The 21,194-nt window shown below is 35.2% G+C and overlaps 1 pseudogene; it reads left to right on the forward strand.

Moving 5' to 3' along the window:
* The first annotated feature begins 272 nt into the window (after positions 1-272).
* LOC100955172 lies at positions 273-1,081 on the forward strand (annotated as a pseudogene).
* The last annotated feature ends 20,113 nt before the right edge of the window (positions 1,082-21,194 follow it).

The raw sequence follows: 21,194 nt of genomic DNA on the forward strand, positions 1-21,194 counted from the left end.
CATATATCACCAATACCAACACCAGGCAATGGTAAAAAGAACACAAGGAAACTATAGGCCAATGGTTCTAATGAAAATGGATGTAAAAATCCTCACCAAAATACTTGCATATTGAATTCAATAACATTTAACCATCAAGTACAATGAACACTAATTGGGCGATGGACACACTAATATCCTAACTTAACTATTTTCTCATGTAACAATTTTTTTTCTACCTCCTTAATATTTTAAAATTGAAAAATAAAAGAGCTCTTTTTCCGACTGCAACCATGGAGGGTGTTGAAGAGAAGAAAAAGGTTCCTGCTGTGCCAGAAACCCTTAAGAAAAAGAGAAAGAATTTCGCAGAGTTGAAGATAAACCATCTGAGAAAGAAGTGTGCCCAAAAGATGCTTCGAAAGGCAAGGAGGAAGCTTATCTATGAAAAAGCTCAGCATTATCGTAAAGAATACAGGCAGATGTACAGAACTGAGATTTGGATGGCTGGGATGGAAGGAAAAGCTGGCACCTTCTATGTACCTGCAGAACCCGAATTGGCATTTGTCCTCAGGATCAGAGGGATCCATGGTGTGAGTCCAAAGGTCCGAAAGGTGTTGCAGCTTCTTCGTCTTCGCCAGATCTTCAATGGAACTTTTGTTCAGCTCAACAAGGCTTCCATTAACATGCCGAGGATTGTAGAACCGTATGTTGCAAGGGGGTACCCAAATCTGAAGTCAGTAAATGAACTACTCTACAAGTGTGGTTATGGCAGAATCAATAAGAAACAAATTGCATTGACTGATAACAGTTTGATTGCACAATGTCTTGGTAAATATGGCATCATCTGCATGGAGGATCTGATTCATGAGATCTATACTGTTGGAAAACGCTTCAAAGAAGCAAACAACTTCCTGTGGCCATTCAAGTTATCATCTCCAAGGGGTGGTATGAAGAAAAGGACAACCCACTTTGTAGAAGGTGAAGATGCTGGTAACAGGGAAGACCAAATCAATAGGCTTATTAGAAGAATGAACTAAGGTATCTGCCCTGATTGTTTTTGTAATCTGATCAGTTAATAAACAGTGGCTGCTTTCAAATTGAAAAAAAAGAAAAAGAAAAGAAATAAAGGACATCCAAACTGGAAAGAGGTCAAATTATCCTTGTTTGAAGATGATATGATCTTTTATCTAGAGAAACCTAAAAGCCACACAACAGACACACACATGTGCTCACACACACACACACACAGCTGTTAGAACCAATAAACATGCAAGAAAAGGAAATAAAGGAGGAAAGGAGGGGTAAAAACCTACCCATCAAATACAATGAACACTACTGGGGTGATGATCACACTAATATCCCCAACTTAACCATTTTCCCATGTAACAAAAATTTTCTACCTCCTTAATATTTAAATATTAAGAAGAATTAAAGAACAAATTGAAAAAAATAAGTCGAATTATGCTTGATTGCAGATGATGTGATCTTACATCAAGGGAAACCTAAAGACTCCACATACACACACACACAATATTAGAACTGACATATTCAGTAGAGTTACAGGGGAAAAAATCGGCATCAAAAATCAGAAGTATTTCTGCATGTCAACAGCAAATAATCTTAAAAAGAAAACAAGGAAGCAATCCCATTATAATAGCAACAGATAAAATAAACTTAACCAAATAAGTGAAAGATTCCTCTAATGAAAACCATAAAACATTGATAAAAAATAAAAGAAATAAAAGAGAAGACTGGACACAGTGGCTCACGCCTGTAATTCTACCACTCTGGGAGACTGAGGTGGATGGATTGCTTGAGCTCAGGAGTTTGAGACCAGTGTGAGCAAGAGCAAGACCCCATCTCTACTAGCAACAATAAAAACAATCTGGACAGGTATTGTGGCCAGTGCCTATAATGCCAGCTACTTGGGAGGCTGAGGCAAGAAAATCAATGGAGTCCAACAGTTTGAGGTTTGCTGTGAGCTATGATGTGGCCATGTCATCCTACTCAGGGTGACAGAGTGAGGCTCTGTCTTAAAAAAAAAAAAAGAAAGAAAGAAAGAAAAGAGAAGAAAAGAAATTGGAGAGGATCACAAAAAAGAGTAAGATATTCCATGTTCATTAATTAGAAGAATCAGTATTGTTTAAATGTTTGTACTATACATAGATTCAAGACAATCCCCATCAAAATACCAAATAACCACAAAAAGTGATAAATTTTTCAGGCATGACTACCACAATTACCCTGACTTGATTAATTTACATTATATGCCTAATCTCATCATCACAAGTACTGTATAAATATATACAACTATAATGTACCCATAATAATTAAAAACACATAAGAAAATAAAATTTTTTTAAAACACATTAAATTTCTGAATAGATATTTTTCAAAAGAAAACATAAATGACAAAGAGGTATATAAAAATTCTCTCAACATTATTCACCTTCAGAGAAATAAACATCAGAACTACAGTGAGATTATCATTTTACCTCAGTTAAAATGGCTTTTATTTAGTAATAACTAATGCTGGTAAGGATGTGGAGAAAGGGTGGACCTCACTACACTGATAGTGTTAATGTAGATTAGTACAATCATTATGGGGAACAGTATGGAGGTTCCTTAACAAACTAAAATTAGAATTATCATGTGACTCAGCAATCCCATTGTTAGGTATATAGCCAAAAGAAAGACTATCAGCAAATTAAAAAGATATCTGCATTCCCATGTTTATTGCAAGCATTATTCGCAGGAGCCCAAATTTGGAATTGACCTATCCATCAAAATGTGGTACATATACAAAATGGAATATAATATTATTTATCTACAAAGAAAAAATAAAATCCTGCCATTTGGGAAAGCATGCATACTACTGGAGAACATTGTGTTAAGTGAAATAAGCTAGGCACAGAAAAATAAATGTCACATTCTCACTTATGTGTGGGAGCTAAATATTAAAACTATTGATCTCATGGAGATTGAGAGTAGAATGATGATTACCAGTCGCTGGGAAAGATAGCGGGGAGGGGAAGTTAGAGAAGAGATGTTTATTGAGTGCAAAATAGTTACCATGAAAAATATTTGATAGCACAACAATTTTACAACAGTCAGTAGTAAATTGTGGTATATTTTAAAACAAGTGGAAGTGGAATGTCCATAACATAAAGAAATGATAAATTCTTCACGAGATGGATACCCCAGTTACCCTACTTGATTATTAAACATTGTATGCCTGTATCAAAACATGTACCCTATAAACATCACATGTACCCTATAAATAATTATGACATTATGTACATATAATAATTAAAAGTTAAAAATTAATTAAAAAGCCAAAAATATTCTTCAGAGAAAGAATCTTAATAAAAATTACTAAGATGCATGGTAGATATTTAAAAAATAAGAACAAATATCTGTATCTTCTCAGATCACAAACTAGCAAAATAACCAAAACTTTCTACCAAAGTTTATGTTTTACAAGAAGTAAACAGAGAAGAAGTGACTAGAAATTATGGCAAGTGTTCCCAGAGGAAACAACATTTAGTGGGGATGTTAAAACAAGGGGATTTTCATATGTGGAGAAGAGGAAAGAGAACGTTTTAAGTAGAACACATAGTAAGAACTTTTATTTCCCTTATTTAGTTCAAAACAAGTTCTGATGATGGGACTTACCTCAGTTGGCTAGAGTTTGGCAACCTGCTGGAAATACTGAACATGATGTATATAAGGAAACATTCAAGAGCTCTTATGGTCACCTCAATGTATCTTTAGAGATATCAATTAATATGTTCCAGATGATGGTCACATAATAACTGATAGGTGGGTGGCATAGACAGAGGTGTAAATCAATAATTATAATTTGAAATGAAATGATAACTATAACAGATACACAAACCTTCAAACCTGAAAAAGAAGAAAGACTAACTTTATTTTGAATAAGAAGAGAAAGAGAATTAATTTAAAAAAAAAAAAAAAAAAACTACAGTAAAAATGACCTCAGACAGGCAAGTGCAGCAGAACAGTCTGGGGGAGAGGAGCAGCAGGTGAAAATGCAGGCACAGGAAATCTGAGGCTGCACTCAGGGAATAACAAACAGTTTGGCATTGCTGGACCTAAAATGAAAAGAGGAACCCATGCAAGGCAAAGCTGTAAGAGCAATCCTCTGGCCACAAATTGGGGGCGGATAGGAAAGAAAGGAGAGCTAGATGAGAAGATTCAGGATCCATTGAGGCTGCTCTGTTGGTAGTGGAGGAGAATACGAGGTGGTTTCTGGGAGATCGCCTTAGTGGGTCTTAGTAAGAAATACCTTGAGGTGAGGCAGGGAGAGGGATTACTTCTAGTTTTCTGGATTGAACGTCCACGTCAAAAGCTGATCCAAGCAAATGCTGACAAATTGTAACTGCTCTCATGAACTCACCTGACCCTCCTCATCCTGTCTGCCTTAGTTAAGCATTTCCTCTGTCAAGTCCATCCACGTGTGAGGTTGGCACATTCAGACTGCTTACCTCATCCCTTCCAGTGTGACCTGACAATTACAAAGCTGAGGGGAAAAAATTACTAAGAAGGCTGGAATATTGAAGAAGATACGTTTTTAAGTAAAGCAAGAAAAGTTTTCATTGCAGTGTCAAATCTTCATGAAGATTTAAGAAAAGTTTTAGTGACATTGATTTAAAAAAAAAAAGAAGAAAATGACAGAATATAGAAAATCATCTTAATCTGAAGCCCTGGTCTTGGTATACAACATTCAGGTACTCCAGAAGGTTATTTTCTTATCTCTTTCTAGTCTCTTTTTAAGTCTTCATGTACCAGAAATATTGAACTGCTTATATTTAATAATTCCTCACACATAACATGGTATGATAGTACCTCTGTCTTTATTAAATCCGTGCCCTACAACAAGAATATCCTTGCCCTGCTCCTTGGCTACATAACTCTGATATATTATTTACAACCCACTCATCAAAATCACTTCCTTGGTTTCATCCTTGATCCCACCAGACTGGGTGCCCTTTAGAGATCCAATTCACATTATTAATTTATCTATATTTTACTGACCACATTGTTTTCCTAAGTATCGGGTCATCTAACCTGTTTCTTCCACTTCTCCTGGACTGGGAGCAGCGTGAGGAGAGGAGTGATTTCTCGTTTTCATTTGTATCTCCAGTGTCTAGCACAGTGAATTGTAACGTTGACGGATAAAAGAAAAAATAAATGATCCTAGCATCAGGAAATCAAAACTGTCCTTTTACATACCCTGTCATTGTCACAGATTATGCATATGTATTAGGAGGAAAAGGAATCTGGGAGGTGGCTTTGAGAATTTCCAAGATAATGGAGAAGCCACAAAATTGTAATTTTGAGTTAAATAAATGAGTGTATTGGGAATGACCTATAAGTAGATGAGTTTGGGAGGAAAGTCATATCTTAGGGTTTATGTTTACAGCGTTAAAATTTTAGTTGATTATAAGACACAGGTGTGGTGTTTTAAAAGATTTGCTGAGCTCTGATGGAGGAGAGGATAATGGATCCAAAGTCATTACAGAACAGTAACATTATGGGGTTTATAAGAGCGTCTTTGATGGTGTTCAAATCATTTAGGCTAATGGAAGGAGTGGGGTAAAGAAAAGTAACAGTTTTGACTACTCCTCTATAAGTATAGAGGGATCATATGAATAGAAAAAGTTATTTGGGAATTATGTTGGTCATAGCCATGTGAGAGGTCCTGTGGGTTTGAACTAAAATAATAGAGAAGAGATTTAACATTTTTCTAGCCCTGGGCCATTTTGGTAACAGCAATTCTTGCCTTTTTCTTGGAAGAAAAAAATCTGCAAGTAGTCCACTGTGTACAACCATTGCCACTAGGACGTGTGACTAGTGCTGTGTTCTGATTGTGTCCCCCAAGATTCCTACATTGAAAGTTGATCAGAGTGTGATGGTAAGAGATGGTGCCTTCAGGTGTCTGTCCACTTTGAAGGATGCAGGAACAAGGTACCATCAGCAAAGCAGAGAGCAGGAGTCATGAGACAGCAGACCTCCTAGCACCCTGATCTCAAAGTTCCAGAACTGTGAGAAATGCTGCTGGGTTTTTGCCAGGCATGGTAGCTCAAGCTGTAATCCTAGCAATCTGGGAGGTCGAGGCAGAGGATCCCCAGAGCTCCTGAGCTCAGGACCACCCTGAGAGCCTCCCCATCTCTACTAAAAATAGAAACTCTAGTTGGGCATGGTGGCACAACAGTATGAGTCCAAGCTACTCAGGAGGCTGAGGCAAGAGAATCATTAGAGCCCAGGAGCTTGAGGTTTCTGTGAGCTATGACAGCATAGCACTCTAGCCTGGGACAACACAGTGAGACTCTGTCTCAAAAAAAAAAAAAATCTATTTTTTTACAAATTACCCAGTCTGTGGTATTCTGTTATTGCAACATCACACAAATGAATGAAGACCCCTAATTAACAGACAATGTAAAAGACATTTTTATTTGATTATCACATCCCTACGGTACTTTCTTATTCCTTGTGTTCCTCCTCAATTATCTCTTTTCTTCCTGTATCAAGGCTTTTGTCCAAATGGTCAAAAGGCCATTTATTCCTCATGCAGGTCCTAGTGAGTATTGCAGGGGTACTTAGCTCCCTCAGCTCAGAGAAAATCCTCAGCCAACAAGAGACAGCATTAATGTGTAAACACCATTACCTCTTTCCTTTCATCGGGACAATTTACATGTACGTTGTACCTGTCTCCTCCCAGGGTAGGAGAGTGGGAATGAGTTCACTGCTCTAACCTGGGAATGTGTAGTAGAAATTATCTCTACTTTGCTGGAGACAGCCCTCCATGGGCAGTAATTCAGATTGATAAAAGTATTTGAGCTAGCACTTGGCATTTCTCTCTCCCACACCTCCAATGTATAGTAAAAAATAAATAAATACATCACGAAGAGACTAAATGATTTATTAAAGATCAGCAACAAATTTCATAACCAAGCTAGAGTCTTTTTCATTATAAAAACACAAATGTTAATTTTCTAAAAATGCAAATTCACAAAATAGGTGCATTGAGTAGGCAATTATTGTCTTTGCCATAGAGTTCTTTTAAAATACAGGAAATTCACATCTACCCAAGTTAACATTATAGAACAATGTATGCATTTTTTGTTGATTAATCCAATATTGATATCTTCCCCTTTTTTCTAAGAAATTATAATCAAATATGGAATTCAGGCATACCTGTAATTAATTCAGCAGCGAAATGTAGTTGTATTGAAACATGATGACAATGCAAAGATCAAAGATGAAAAGATCAACAGTGAAAGAGAACAAGGAGGTTGTCCATGGTTAGGTATCCCTCAAACGAGGTGGGATAAGGTAGTGGAGAATATGTTAAAACAAAAAACTTGGAAGCCTCAAGAAAATTCAGGGATAATTTTTTTAACCTGTACACAAAGGGTTTACTAGAAGGCAGTAAGTTTACAAATATGTTTATGTTTCTTTCTACATGTATAAAATATGCTTAGATTTTATTTATTAAGATTTAAAAAACATTTCTAAGCAATTCAAGGTATTTGTTGCTTCACAAGAAAATTTTCAGGAGAAATTTCACCATACTGTATAAATTTTAGGTGTTCAGGGACTGTTTGTAAGAATAAGTCACGGTACTTATTCTCCAAAGAAGAGAATAAAATAATTACACATGACATTTTAATTTATTTGCTGCATGTTTTTATTCTCTAATCACACACTTCAATACTATAAAATGAATTTTGAAGAAAGATATTTTAAGAGAAACATGACTTTTCAAAAGGAATATGTGTAAAGGAAATGGATTTTAATCCATGCAATAGTAGTTAACAGTATTGTACAATTTTAAAAAATCATGCAGTTTACTATATGCCTATTAACATTACTCACATAAAAAAAATATGTGTTTTATTATCAGGTCCTAGAATATGGCAAAAAGAATATGGCTCTCCAGAAAAATCATAGTTTCCAGAGGATCCCTCTGGCTAATGCCTAAAATAGTGGAACCTTATCACACACTCCTAAAAAACTACATGGCATAAAAGGTGATTGTTTCTTTCAAAGAAGTGATGAAAATCTTGTATGTGGTGAAAACTCTTTTGATACTTTATAGATTTTCAAATAGATATAAGGTGGAATATCATTTTTATAAAATTGAAATATTTAGGAGAAAGTGCTGAGCCTACAGAATAAGTCTAGGGCTTTAAGAATGAAATTCCTCAGATGAACAATAACTATAACAAATAAATATCTTGCCCCAAATAATGCACAACTCCCTGAGTTGACACTATTTCTGCAACAATAGAATAGTATTTTCTATTTCACTCCATGCCTTGGCTTACCTTGTCTTCTGAGACAAACCTCTACCCAAACCAGGGTGCTCTCAGGCCTCAACCTCAGGATCAGCCAGTAAGACAGTTTAACTTGGATATAATTCTAAATGTCATTTTATAGAATTTAGTTGTACAAAACAGATGAATAATAATGGTTACTTCCTTTGAGACTTTTGGGCAGTTTGAGGGAAAGATATGTCTTTAATAACTCTAATATGTGGACAATACTTAGGGCACACATCTTAAAAGATGGGCATAGGGAAACTTAGGAAGCTGCAGCACTGGTCAAAGCAGGGTTGTCCTTACTAACTTTTCATGACATTCTGTTTTAATGTCTATGCAGCCTGTTTGCTACAATCCTTGTTTTCTGCCCAACACTAGAACAATATCCTGGATAAGTATTTATTTTCACCTAGAGAAATTTTTTTTAAATGGTAAGTCAAAAGAGCTTAGTAAAATAATATTTTATGGTGCCAACCAGTTCAAATTCTTTATTGAGCCTGAGTCTTCATATAAATACTTAATAGAAATGAAAAAAAATGAGGACTATGGACCAAATATGAGAAGCCGCATGAGACACAGAATCATTCATATTGATTTGCTTTGATTTTCTGCTGCAGGTCACAAGTATATCATCATATAATCATCTAGTTTCCTGAAATAAAAAAATAACTTTTCCACTAAATCATTTTATTCAATATTTAGTGTTTTTAGCTCCTAGATCTAGAAATTTTGTGACCCATTGTTTTCTTAAGCCTCCACTCACATTCTGTTTGAAATGTCATTAATTTTCTGTAAGAGAACATGGGAGATACTAGTTAATACCCTTCTTCATCCTCTGCATTTGAGCAAGTCATTTTCCACTTGTATCATCTCATGCGAGATTTAATAGGGCTTTAAACAAATAGTTATTAAACAATTCATCTAAGTGCAGATGACTAAGTTAACAGCAATCTACCCTCATTTATCTTTTCCATCATTATTACGAAGTCCTATTTTAACCCCATAATCTCATTTGAATCTTTCATCAATATTTCACTGCATGTAATTTAGGTAATATTCTTTTCTGAGATTTACAAGCTCATGTGTGTTTTTCCTAACAACAAGTACAACTTTCTCTTCTATAGATTGTGTGTTTTCCTTTGCTCTCTGATAAATAGCTAGCAAATTATTTCCTCCTAGGATTAAATAATTATACTCTTGTAGTGAAATGTATGCCTTCAACTACATAATTTTTTCCATTGCTAAAAGCTTTTATTGAGGACACCACATTGCTCAGTTCCAAACTGAATGATGGCCACAGGAGTTGTTCACAGTGAGTGCTGGTATTGGTAATACATTTTCCATTGGCTACTTTTTAGTGTTTTTTACTGGTCTTTTTAGGAGACATATTTTGAATCTCTTTATGTATTTTCAGTAAATATTCAAGTTTTATCATAGTCTATTTTGTCTGCAAGTATTCTTGCTCATTTTCTCCTATCTCTTTATTTTCTGTATATAAATGCATAAGCCCTACCCTTAGCCTTGCTTACATTTTCCCTTTAGCTTCCCTGGCAAGTTATGTATCAGTTGCCTGTCTCATTGCTGATGTGAGTTTTGTCTCAACAATCATTACTCCTTTCTGTTCAAAACTTCCAATTTGCGCTTTATCCTGGAATATATTTTTATATTCAGAAAATGAGTTTGATCATTCCCACTGAGCAGTTTCTCCTAGATACAGAAATGACTCCAAGAACACAGAAAGTCTTTTAGGAGGCTTTAAATTTTTTTTGATCTTACAATATTTTATACTCTCTAGTCATTAACCCAGATATTTTAGCTCTCAACATCCTCTTAATTATACTTGTTCTAAGGTCAGATTATCTTGGTTTGAGTTTACATTTATGAACTTTAGTCAACTTTAATCAGTTAGCCTACTCTGCTAAGCTATAGTTCCAATAAACTTAAAATGTGGTTAATAAGAGTGCCTCTGACATAAAATTAGCATAAGAATTTACTTATATTATATTTAAAAAGCACTTGACATAATTTCTGGTACACAGCAAACTAGAGCTGTTTATATTAAAGCATCATTACCCTCTCCATGATAAATATTTCAAATATTTCACAAAAAGTGGTCCACATATAGATGCTAAAATATAATACATTCTGTTAATATTTAGGACAAGATGTTGTTCCTCTGTAGGCAAGTTTCCAACTTGGTTCTAAGGCACTCTATATACTAATGTGACAAATAGGAAGCTTGCATCAAGCACACTTACTTAAGGCATGGGGCATTCCAATGTTTGATTTTACATATGTTGCAATGCGTTCATTTGATGAATTTGAGAAAGAAAAGATATTTGATGTGAAGACATAATTTTATTACATATTTTAAAAATCACTAATGTCTGTCTTGAAAATTGATTTGCCAAAGAAATATAGGAAACTTTGATCCATGTTGTTTTATTTTCAGAGTAGGACATCTAGGAAATAATAGAAAGTTTTTCTGGTCATATCTTCCCCCTTTTGCACTGTCATCCATCCATGATGTTATATTTTTCCAATAAAGGCAATATAATACATATTATATGATAATACCAGAAATGATTTGAAAACATTGTGAAGTTTCCCATAGGTGGTCATCATATTACACATTGGCTTACTCAAATGATGTGTCAGCTAAATGAGGGTAAAGTTATTTGTTTATTTTTCATTATTACATGTATATATATTTGCTCTGCAGAATAGTAATCAAACTTCTGTGGGAAAAAATCATGACTCAATGCAAAGGCATCTCTGAAAACAAAATGTAAAAATCTCTAAATAAATGCATGAAAATTTGCCACAGATTATGTAGAGACAGAAATATAAACTAAGTAATTAAAAATAAAACCTGATATTGCCCCTAGTAGTATGCAGTTTATTGGTTCAACAATGGGAGAATTATTATCTAATGATGCATTCTGTTTATATTTACATAAGAATATGGTTCAAATTTATAATTTAAAACCATTTTTATTTCTTGTATGTTGTACCAATATTTTCACTGGGTCCTAAAACTTTTACCTGGCTACTTAGTATGTGTTTATTGAATGAAACATACATCTAACTATAGACTGTTAGCTTTGATATGGTATTTTTCAGGACATATAAGTGAGTTTTATGTAATTAACCTTGAACAGAGTGAGGAATTTCTAAGTCTTAACTCTCAGTTAATAGTGAATACTTCATAAGTACACAAATTACTCATACTGATGGAAGAGGGAAAACCAAAAGAAAACAAAGTCAATGATGGTCATTTTCATTGTGGAAAATGAAATGATGTTTGAGTATTTCCATGTGGACAAAAAATGGAATTTATAAGAACTAAAAATATAAGTATTACTAGGAAGTAGAAAAGTGGAAAGTATTGTATATTTTCCAACAGAAGTTCTAGTATATAAAAAATTGTTTCATTTAAAAAATAAATTTTCTGCTCCTTCTAAAATAGAAATATTCTTAAAATAGTGACCTTGATAAAATAATATTAATTTGTCTCTACCCTATATAGGAAATTACCAAGTCAAACTTAATCAAGTTAATAGACAATTGTTTAGGAGTACAAATTGATAATAAATTAAACTTCATTGAGATGAATAAAAACTGAAACTTTTTATCTGCAAAAGATTCTGTTAAACCAAAAGACAAATTACAGACTGGGAGATAATAGATATTTTTAAGTCATATATCTAATAAATGGCTTATATCTAGAATGTAAAAAAGTTTTAAACAGTGATAAACAACAATAGCAACAAAATCAAATTAGAAAATGGGCAAAGTACATGAAAAGAAATTTCACTAAAGAAGATAGAGAGAGAGCAAATACACCTATCACACCTAGGCTGCCTGTTTCCCCTAGGGTCTGGGAGGGTTCACCAGGGGAAGATTAAACCAGGGCATCTGCCAGCAGCTTCCCCATCTGAAACAGTGCCAAGTCTTCCACAGAGCTTGGAGCTCACTTTTCCCTCTATAAAGAGGGTGTGAATGGAGGGACTGGCAGTCCTGTCCTCAAGCTGAGATCTGCCTGTCTCTTCTGCCTACCATCCCAGGGGGCAGATCCCTGACACAATGCCTCCCATTCTGGACATGTCAGCCACATCCCACAGTCTGCCTGGCAGCTCTGCACACAGTTGGCTAAGCTGCCTCCACCACCTTAGCTGCAAGAGGGTCAGCTTAGGAACCATGTGTCTGGGTGCCTTTGAGCCACTGTAAGGACAGAGACCACTGTCATTGCAAAGACAGTGAGGCATTAATGTCTTATGTGTCCCACAGCTTCCTACTTCTGATAATCACTTCAAGAGGGCCTGCCTCTCCTGTCATGAGCTCACAGTACATCTACCCTTCTCCTGTCTGAGTAGTTTTCTGGAGCAACCAGGTCCTGAACCCAGTGAAGAATGAGAACAAGTTTGCCTGCAAGGTCTTATCACCACAGGACTATCAAGCATACCATCCAGGGACCTGGGACATGGGAATTACCTAACCTACTCTACCACCACTGGCATCAGAATACTCTCCCAGGGGTCTGAGGATCAACTGACACAAATTGCCAGCAACATTACAATGAATACCTACTTGCATGAGTGGAAAGGCAGCATCCCTTTTCTCCTATTCACTGAGCAGCAGAGTTACCAGAAGAGGAGAACAGATGAATTTGCAAAGCTAACTGTTTCAACCTGATAGAGATTCCAGATGAGAGGCAGCAACCTTAACAACTCTGGCAATATGAAAAGGCAGGATATTCCAAAACCTGAAAGGGATGACACTAGCTCTCCAGAAATGGACTCCAATGAAAAAGAAATTTGTAAAATGTCAGGAATTCAAAATATAGGTCACAAATAAATCCAAAGCAATCAGTGAAAAAGTTGAAAACCAACACAAAGAAAGAAAAAAAAATTCAGGACATGAATTAGAAATTTACTAAAGAAATAGATACTTGAAAAAATTTCAGACCTCCTGGAAATGAAGGAATACTTTAGGAAATTTCAAAAAACAAGGGAAACTTCTAAGAACAGACTAGAATGAGCAGAAGAAAAAAGTTCAGAACTTGACGAGAAGGCTCTCAAATTAACCCAGAGAAAAATGGAGAACAAAGAATCAAGAAAGATGTATAAAATATCCAGGAAATATGAGATTATATAAAATGCCCAAACATAAGAGTCATAGTTATCCCTGAGGGAGAAAAAGAAGAAACTAGATGCATGGAAAACTTATTTGAGGGAAAAATGGAGGAAGACTTCTCTGATCTTGCTAGAGATTTAACATGGAGATATAAGCAGGTCACAGAACCCCTAAAATTTTTATTGTAAATAGGATATTGACAAGAAAAATAATCATCATCCTGGCCAAAGCCAAGATGAAGTTTAAATCCTGCAAGCTGTGAGATAAAAACACTTACAAAAGAAAACTTATCCAAATATCAGATTTATCAGCAGAAACCTTATAAGCCAGAAGGGACTAGGGTCCATCTTTAGTATTTTTAAACAGAGTAACTGGCAGCCAAGAATTTTATAATCTGCAAACCTAAGTTTCATGAATGAAGGAGAAAGAGTCTTTCCCAAACAAGCTAAGAAATTTATCACCACTAGACCAGCCCTACAAGAAAGACTCAAAATCGCTTTAAATTTTGAAAAGGATTGCTGATACTCACCAGTGTGAAAACACTCAAAAGTAAAAACTCAAGCAAGTGAGTAATAATCAACATCTTGAGTAGAATAGTATCTGATAAATTTTTACACTTAATGAAAATGATCTAATTAACTAATTTAATAATGGTAAAAAAAATGGTCATTACATAATGATGAAAGGATCAATTCAACAAAAAGAGATAGCATTCTCAAATCTGTAGTCACCTAACACCAGAGCTCCCAGATTCATAAAACAAACCCTACTAGACCTGAGAAATGAAATAAACAAAAACATAAAAATAATGGGAGTCTTCACCATTCCACTGATCAAAGTTGACAGACCATTGAGGCAAAATCTCAACAGTGAATTGCCCAATTTAAATGAGGCTTTAGAACAAACAGACCTAACAGACATTTACAGAACATTCTACCCCAAAAGTACAGAATATATATACGCCCTTGTGAAAATTTTCCGAAATAGACCATATGTTAGAACACAAAATAAATCTCAGTAGATTATAAAAAATTGAATTCATATTACATGTCTTATTGGACCACAGTGGAATAAAACTAAAAATTAATTCAAGAGGAACTCTTAAAACTATACAAGCACATGGAAATTTAACAACCTGCTGCTGAGTAATCTTTGGGTTAATGATGAAATGAAGATGGAAATCAGAAAAAAATTGAATTGAATGACAATGGCAACACAAGTCTCTGGGATACAGTAAAAGCAATTCTAAGAGGCAAGTTCATACCACTCAATGCCCATATCAAAAAGACAGAAAAATAACAAATTAAGAATCCAATATTACACCACACAGAATTAGAAAAACAAGCCCAATGCTAGGGAAAGAAAGGAAACAACAAAGACTAGAACTAAACAAAATTGAAATGAATCAATGAAACAAAAGGTTGGGTCTTGAAAAGACATAGAAAATTGATAGCAAACTTGCTAACCAAGAAAAAAAAGAGAGAGAGAGAGAATTCAAATAAGGTCAACCTGAAATGAAAAAGGAGAATTACAACTGAGACCACAGAAATACAAAAGACAATTGAGGATTACTATAAACACCTCTATTGTACAAACTAAAAAATCTGGTAGAAATGAATTAATTCATAGAAACAAACCCAGACTTGAATGAAGAAGAAACAGATATTCTGAACAGAATCATATGAGTAGTGAGGTTGATTCAGTAATACAAAACCTCCTGATGAAAAACGTCCAGAATCAGATGAAGTCACAGATAAATTTTACTAGATCTGCAAGGATGAACTGGTAACTGTCCTACTAAAACTGATCCATAACACTGAGAAGGAAGGAATTCTCCCTAACTCATTCCAAAAGGTCCTCATCACTCTAATAATAAGGCAAGGAAAGGGCATGACAAATAAGGATAACTATAGACCTATATCATTCAGGGTCATAGATGCAAAAATCCTCAAAAAATACTAGAAAACAGGATCATCAAAAAGAATAATTCACTGTAGCGGACACCAAAAGCCAGATGACATCTGAGCAAGATGATCTGCAGCTGAGGGGTAGACCCTCAGGCCAGTTGTCCATACGAACTCCTTATGGAGAAAGAGCCTGTGCCTTCAGCATGCAGCCATTGTTAATTACTCCCCTCATCTGTGTTGTACAGTCTCAAAAAACGGCTGGTGCAGAGGTTGTTCAGGGCTACCCTGCAAGTAAGGGCTAGCCTGCTGCCTACAAGCTTGTACTTCTAATTCACTTCTTGCTTAGTTCCTTCTTGCAGTAACTGAGACCAGGGCCATAGGGGCCCAATGGGTCCTATGGCATAAGTTGACAGGATTCAGCAGGACACAACAGGACACCAGGGATGTGAACCAAAGGAGAAAGTGACACCTGGATGTAGGTGAAGCCTTTGGTAGACAGTGGGGGAAAATCCAAAGGGAAACTCCACTCAGGGCAAGTGGGACCTTATGACCAATCTAGAAGCAAGGGAACCTCACATGAAATGAGTGAGGTGTTTTTTAACTTCTTTTATTTCAAACTATTCGTGGAAAAGCAATATAATTCAATTCTATGCTGTGGGAGCACTCTGCCAGCTTGGTTAGACCTGTGGTGCCTCAGCATAAAACTGAGGAAGTTAAACCAGACCAATGGATGATGATAATTAGACTAAGAGTTAAACCACCTTTGTGCTAGGGAACTCCATTTGAAAAAAGAGTCTGGAATCAGTTAGCAAAGATTCCGCTGGAAAAGCAGTTTAAGCAGGAAAAACCTCCACTACTGAGGAATTGTGACCCCTGAATGGCCACAAGTAACAGCCTTTGAGAGGAGCTGTGAATGGTGGAACCATTAATCCACAAGTGACAGTATTTCACAATCTGTGAAGGGTGGATTTAGGACCACGAGTAGCAAAACCTTTCGAATAGTGAGAGAAAAATCCTTGCTTGCAAAGATTGTAAGGAAAGTGTTATCTTTTGTTCATCTGCTAAGTAAATATCAAAGGAAAGTTCACATAAAGAAATGGTAAATTCTCTCAGTTGAGATTTTCTCAGTTTTTTTTCTCAATTTAAAAAGACCTTTGAGGGAATTAGCATTACAATCACAGTTTTTCCCTAGCAGCAGTTGATAGTTTACATTTGTATTGGGCTGGAATTCAGAACTTTGTCAATTACCATACTTTTACCAAGAAAAAGGCTAGACAGCAGGAAGAACTGCCCTTACCACATTAAAAATTATTTTGGTTGTATATAAAAAGGAGGGTAAAGATAGCAGCCCCAATAGCTTATGCTCATTGGAGTTCTTTTCACTCTCAGACAGAAAAGAAGCCTGGTTATATACTACAATGGGGTTGAGTTTTTGCCCATATTGTTACAGAACATCAAGAAAAGCAGTGGCTACCAGCCCGCTGGATTAAGCCTCAACATGAGCAGGAAACCTTACCAGCACCTTAACAAAGTTGTTTTCACTAACCTTTCTTCTATTCATAGGACCTTAGCTTAGATAATTTTATAATGGAGAAATCCTGGATCAATCTCCTCTGTGGGAGCTCTGGCTGCCTCTCCCATATCACCATCCATCCTCAGCAGGAAGCAATTAAGAACTGTCAGCATCCATATTTCCTAAGAGGCAGTGGGAGCTTCTATGCAGAATGGGAGGATTGATATAGGATTTCATTATTTTGAGCTGAATGTCAAGCCCCAGGTAAGCTTAGGATGCATCTTCTAAACCTTTGAAGGTTATGACAACAAAGACCTGGCACAGCAGACTTTGAGGTAACAGTTATTCTGGTATCAGCAAGGTGAGAGAATTTCACTTTTTGGATTTGTTTCTGTTTCTGTTGGTCACCTGATCTTTACTTAAAGTTATACTGCTCTTTGGGAAGGGTCTGAGTTTGCAGCTCTTTCCCCACCTAACTTAGTTTCGGGTGATGCTTAATACTTCCCATGGAAGCGTCATGAACCTGGTGGATCAGCCCGTAGCACATAGTTGAATAATGATTAGCACAGAGGGGACAAGCTTTCCCCTATGCCTAGTTTGGCTAAGATAAGTTTCCTTTATAACCAGATTAGCTCTGTTGGTATATTTTTGTTATACTTATATACCCTTTTGTTTCTTTTACTTAGCAGAAATCTCCTGGGTGAGGAGAACGGCTGAAACAACCAACCACAAATTTTTTCCCTTGCCTATTCAGAAATGTCTTTAATACACTGGAGGGGGTGAAATATAGGGGACGCCAAGAGCCAGATGACATCTGAGCAAGATGATCTGCAGCTGAGGGGTAGACCCTTGGGCCATTCGTCCATAGGAATTCCTTGTGGAAGAAGAGCCCAAGCCTTCAGCATGTAGTCATTTGTTAATTACTCCCCTCATCTGTGTTGTACAGTCTCAATAAAAGGCTGGTGCAGAGGTTGTTTGGGGCTATCTTGCAAGTAAGGGCTAGCCTGCCTCCTATAAGCTTGTACTTCTAATCCACCTCTTGCCTGGTTCCTTCTTGCAGTACCTGAGACCAGGGCCAAAGGGGCCCCACGGGTTGTGACAATTCACCATTCTCAAGTGAAGCTCATGATAGAGATGCAAGGATGGTTCAACATATGCAAATCAACAAATGTGATTCACCACCAAAACAAAATTAAAGACAGAACTATATGATCATCTCAATGTACGGAGAAAATTCATTCGATAAAATTCAGTACACCTTCATGATAACAACCCTTAACAAATGAGGAATAGAAGGTACATAACTATAATAATGAAGCCATATATGAAAAACCCACAACCAATACCACACTGAACAGGGTATAATCAGAAGCATTTTCCCTAAGAAGTAACAAGGATTTCCACTTTCACCACTTCTATTCAATATAATCATGAAAGTCCTATACAGAGCAATCAGGAAAGATAAATAAATAAAGTACATTCACATAAGAAAAGAGAAAGTCAAATTTTCTCTGTTTTCTTATGATAATGGTTTCCTAAATAGAAAACCCTAAAAGCACTTCTTTAAAAGACTTCTAGGTTTGATAAATGAATTCAGCAAAATCTCAGGTTATGAAATCGATTTACAGAATAGTTTCTATATACCAACAATTACCAACTTGAGAACAAAATCAAGAACTCAAAGCCATTTATAATAGTTAAATAAAAAAAGCAACAACAATAAAATACTTGCTTGCAACAACAATAATAGCTTTAACCAAGGAGTTTTAAAGTCTCTACAAGATGAACTACAAATCACGGATGAAAGAAATCTTAGACAATACAAACCAATGGAAAAACATACAATGGATTGGAAGAATAAATAGTGTTAAAATGACCATACAGTCCAAAGTAATCTACAGATTCAATGCAACTCCTATGAAAATACAATACCATTTCTCAAAGAACTAGAAAAAGCAATCCTAAATTTGATAGGAAATCATAAATGAGCAGAATAATTTGAATCTGAATTTAAATTATACTACTAAAGACTATAGTAATAAAAACAGCATGGCACTTGTATCACACAGAGACATAGATTAATGAAATAGACTAAAGAACTCACAGATAAAACAACATACATACAACAAACTGGGAAAAGGAATCTTTATTCAACAAATGGTGCTGGGAAAATGGGAGAGCCACATGCAGAAAAATGAAACTGGATCTCTATCTCTCACTGTACACAAAAATTAATTTAAGATGGATTAAAGACTTAAATGTAAGAGATAACAAAATAAGAATTATAAAAGAAAACTCAGAAAGACTTTTCTTCACAATGGGCTAAGTAAAGAATTTATGACAAAGACATTGAAAAATAAATACCACAAAAGCAAAAATAAATAAATTAGAATTATTTAAACTAAAATGTTTCTTCATCACAAAAAACAAATCAACAGAGGAAATAGAAAACATACATAGACTATACATCTAGCAAAGACTAATATCTAGAATATCCAAGGAACTCAAATAAATCAGCAAGAATGATCAACCCCATGAAGAAGAGGGCAAAAGATCTGAACTGATATTTTTCAAAATTTTACAAATGGCCAACAAACATATGAAAAATTGTTTAATATAATTAATCATCAGAGAAGTTCAAGTTAAAACAACAAGATATCATTTTACTCCATCAGAACCACCATTACTAAAAAGCTCACAAACAATAGATGTTATTACAGATATAGGAAAAGGGAATCCTTGTACACCGTTGATGAGGATATAAATTGGTACAACTTCTATGGAAATCACTACAGAGATTTCTCAAAGACCTAAGGTAGACCTATCATTCAATCCAGCAATCCCACTACTGGATGTCTATGCAAAGGAAAAGAATGAATTATATCAAAAAGAAACTTGCCTTTGTATGTTTATTACAGCACAATTTATAATTACAAAGGTATGGAGTCAACCTAAGTGCTTATCAATAGAGCAGTGGATAAACAAAAATGTGACTTTATCTCTCTCTCTCTCTCTCTCACACACACACACACACACTACTCAGCCATAAAAAATGAAACACTGTAATATCTTACAGCACCTTGATTTGAATGGGAAGCCATAATCCTAACTGAAACATCTTAGGAATGGAAAAACAAATACTGCATATGCTCTCTTATAAGTGGGAGCTGAACAATGGGTATAGATGGCAACATGTATTTGTATAAGAAAATTTGAAGACTTGGAAGCAGGGATGGGTGAAAAGACAGGGATGAAAACTACTATTGGATACGATGTATACTACTAAGTTAATTAGTGCTCTAAAAGCCCTGACTTCACCACTTTGCAATTCATCTAAACAAACACAAACCTCTTATACCTCCTAAATCTAAAAAATGACAATGCAGATATCTTTTGGATTATTTACTTTCTTTTAGATCTATACCTAGTAGTGGGATTGCTGCATCATATGGTGGTTCTACTTTTAGGTTTTTTAAGGAATTTCCATCCATTTTGTATATTGTGGTTGCACTAATTTACATCCTATCAACAATGTATGGGGTTCCTTTTTCTTTGCATACTTGCTAACATTTGTTATTTTTTGTCTTATTTATAATAGCCATTCTGACAGGGATGTGAGAATATTTCATTGAGGTTTAGATTTATTTTTATGTGATGATTAGTGATATTGAGCATCATTTCTTATACATGTCAGCCATTTGTATATCTTCTTTTGGGAATTGTCTATTTAGATCATTTTTTCATTTTTAGTTTTTCTTTTGGGTTTCTTTTATATTCTGAATTTTAGTCTTTTGTCAGATATATAGTTTTCAAATATTTACTCCCATTCTATAGGTTGTTTGTTCACTTAATTGTTTTTTTGTTTGTTTATATATTTGGTTGGTTGGTGGGTTGGGTTTTTTTGTTTGTTTGTTTATTTGTTTTTTGATGTGTGGAAGTTTTAGGTTAAGGTAATTCAATTTGTCTGTTTTTGCTTTTGTTGGTTATACTTTTAAGGTCTTATAGATCAATGTCCTATAGTGTTTCCCCAATGTTTTCGTCTAGTAGTTTCATAGTATCAAGTTTTGAATTTAAGTGTTCAATCCACTTCGTGTTGAAAGATGGTAACCTAATTTAATCCTTCTGCTTATAGATATCTGGTTTTCTGAGCACCATGTTTATTAAAGATTCTACACTTTCTCTAATGTATGTTCTTGGTTACTTTGTAGAAAATAAAAATTCTTATATCCATGTTCTTAGGGAATTTAAAAAACAGGATATACTAAGGTTATAAATGTACATGTCATATTTATAAAGTAAGTGTAGTAGAAG

This window comes from Otolemur garnettii, unplaced genomic scaffold (genome assembly GCF_000181295.1).
Source record: "Otolemur garnettii isolate 467f Iridium unplaced genomic scaffold, OtoGar3 scaffold00004, whole genome shotgun sequence".
In the NCBI taxonomy this organism is placed as follows: Eukaryota; Metazoa; Chordata; class Mammalia; order Primates; family Galagidae; genus Otolemur; species Otolemur garnettii.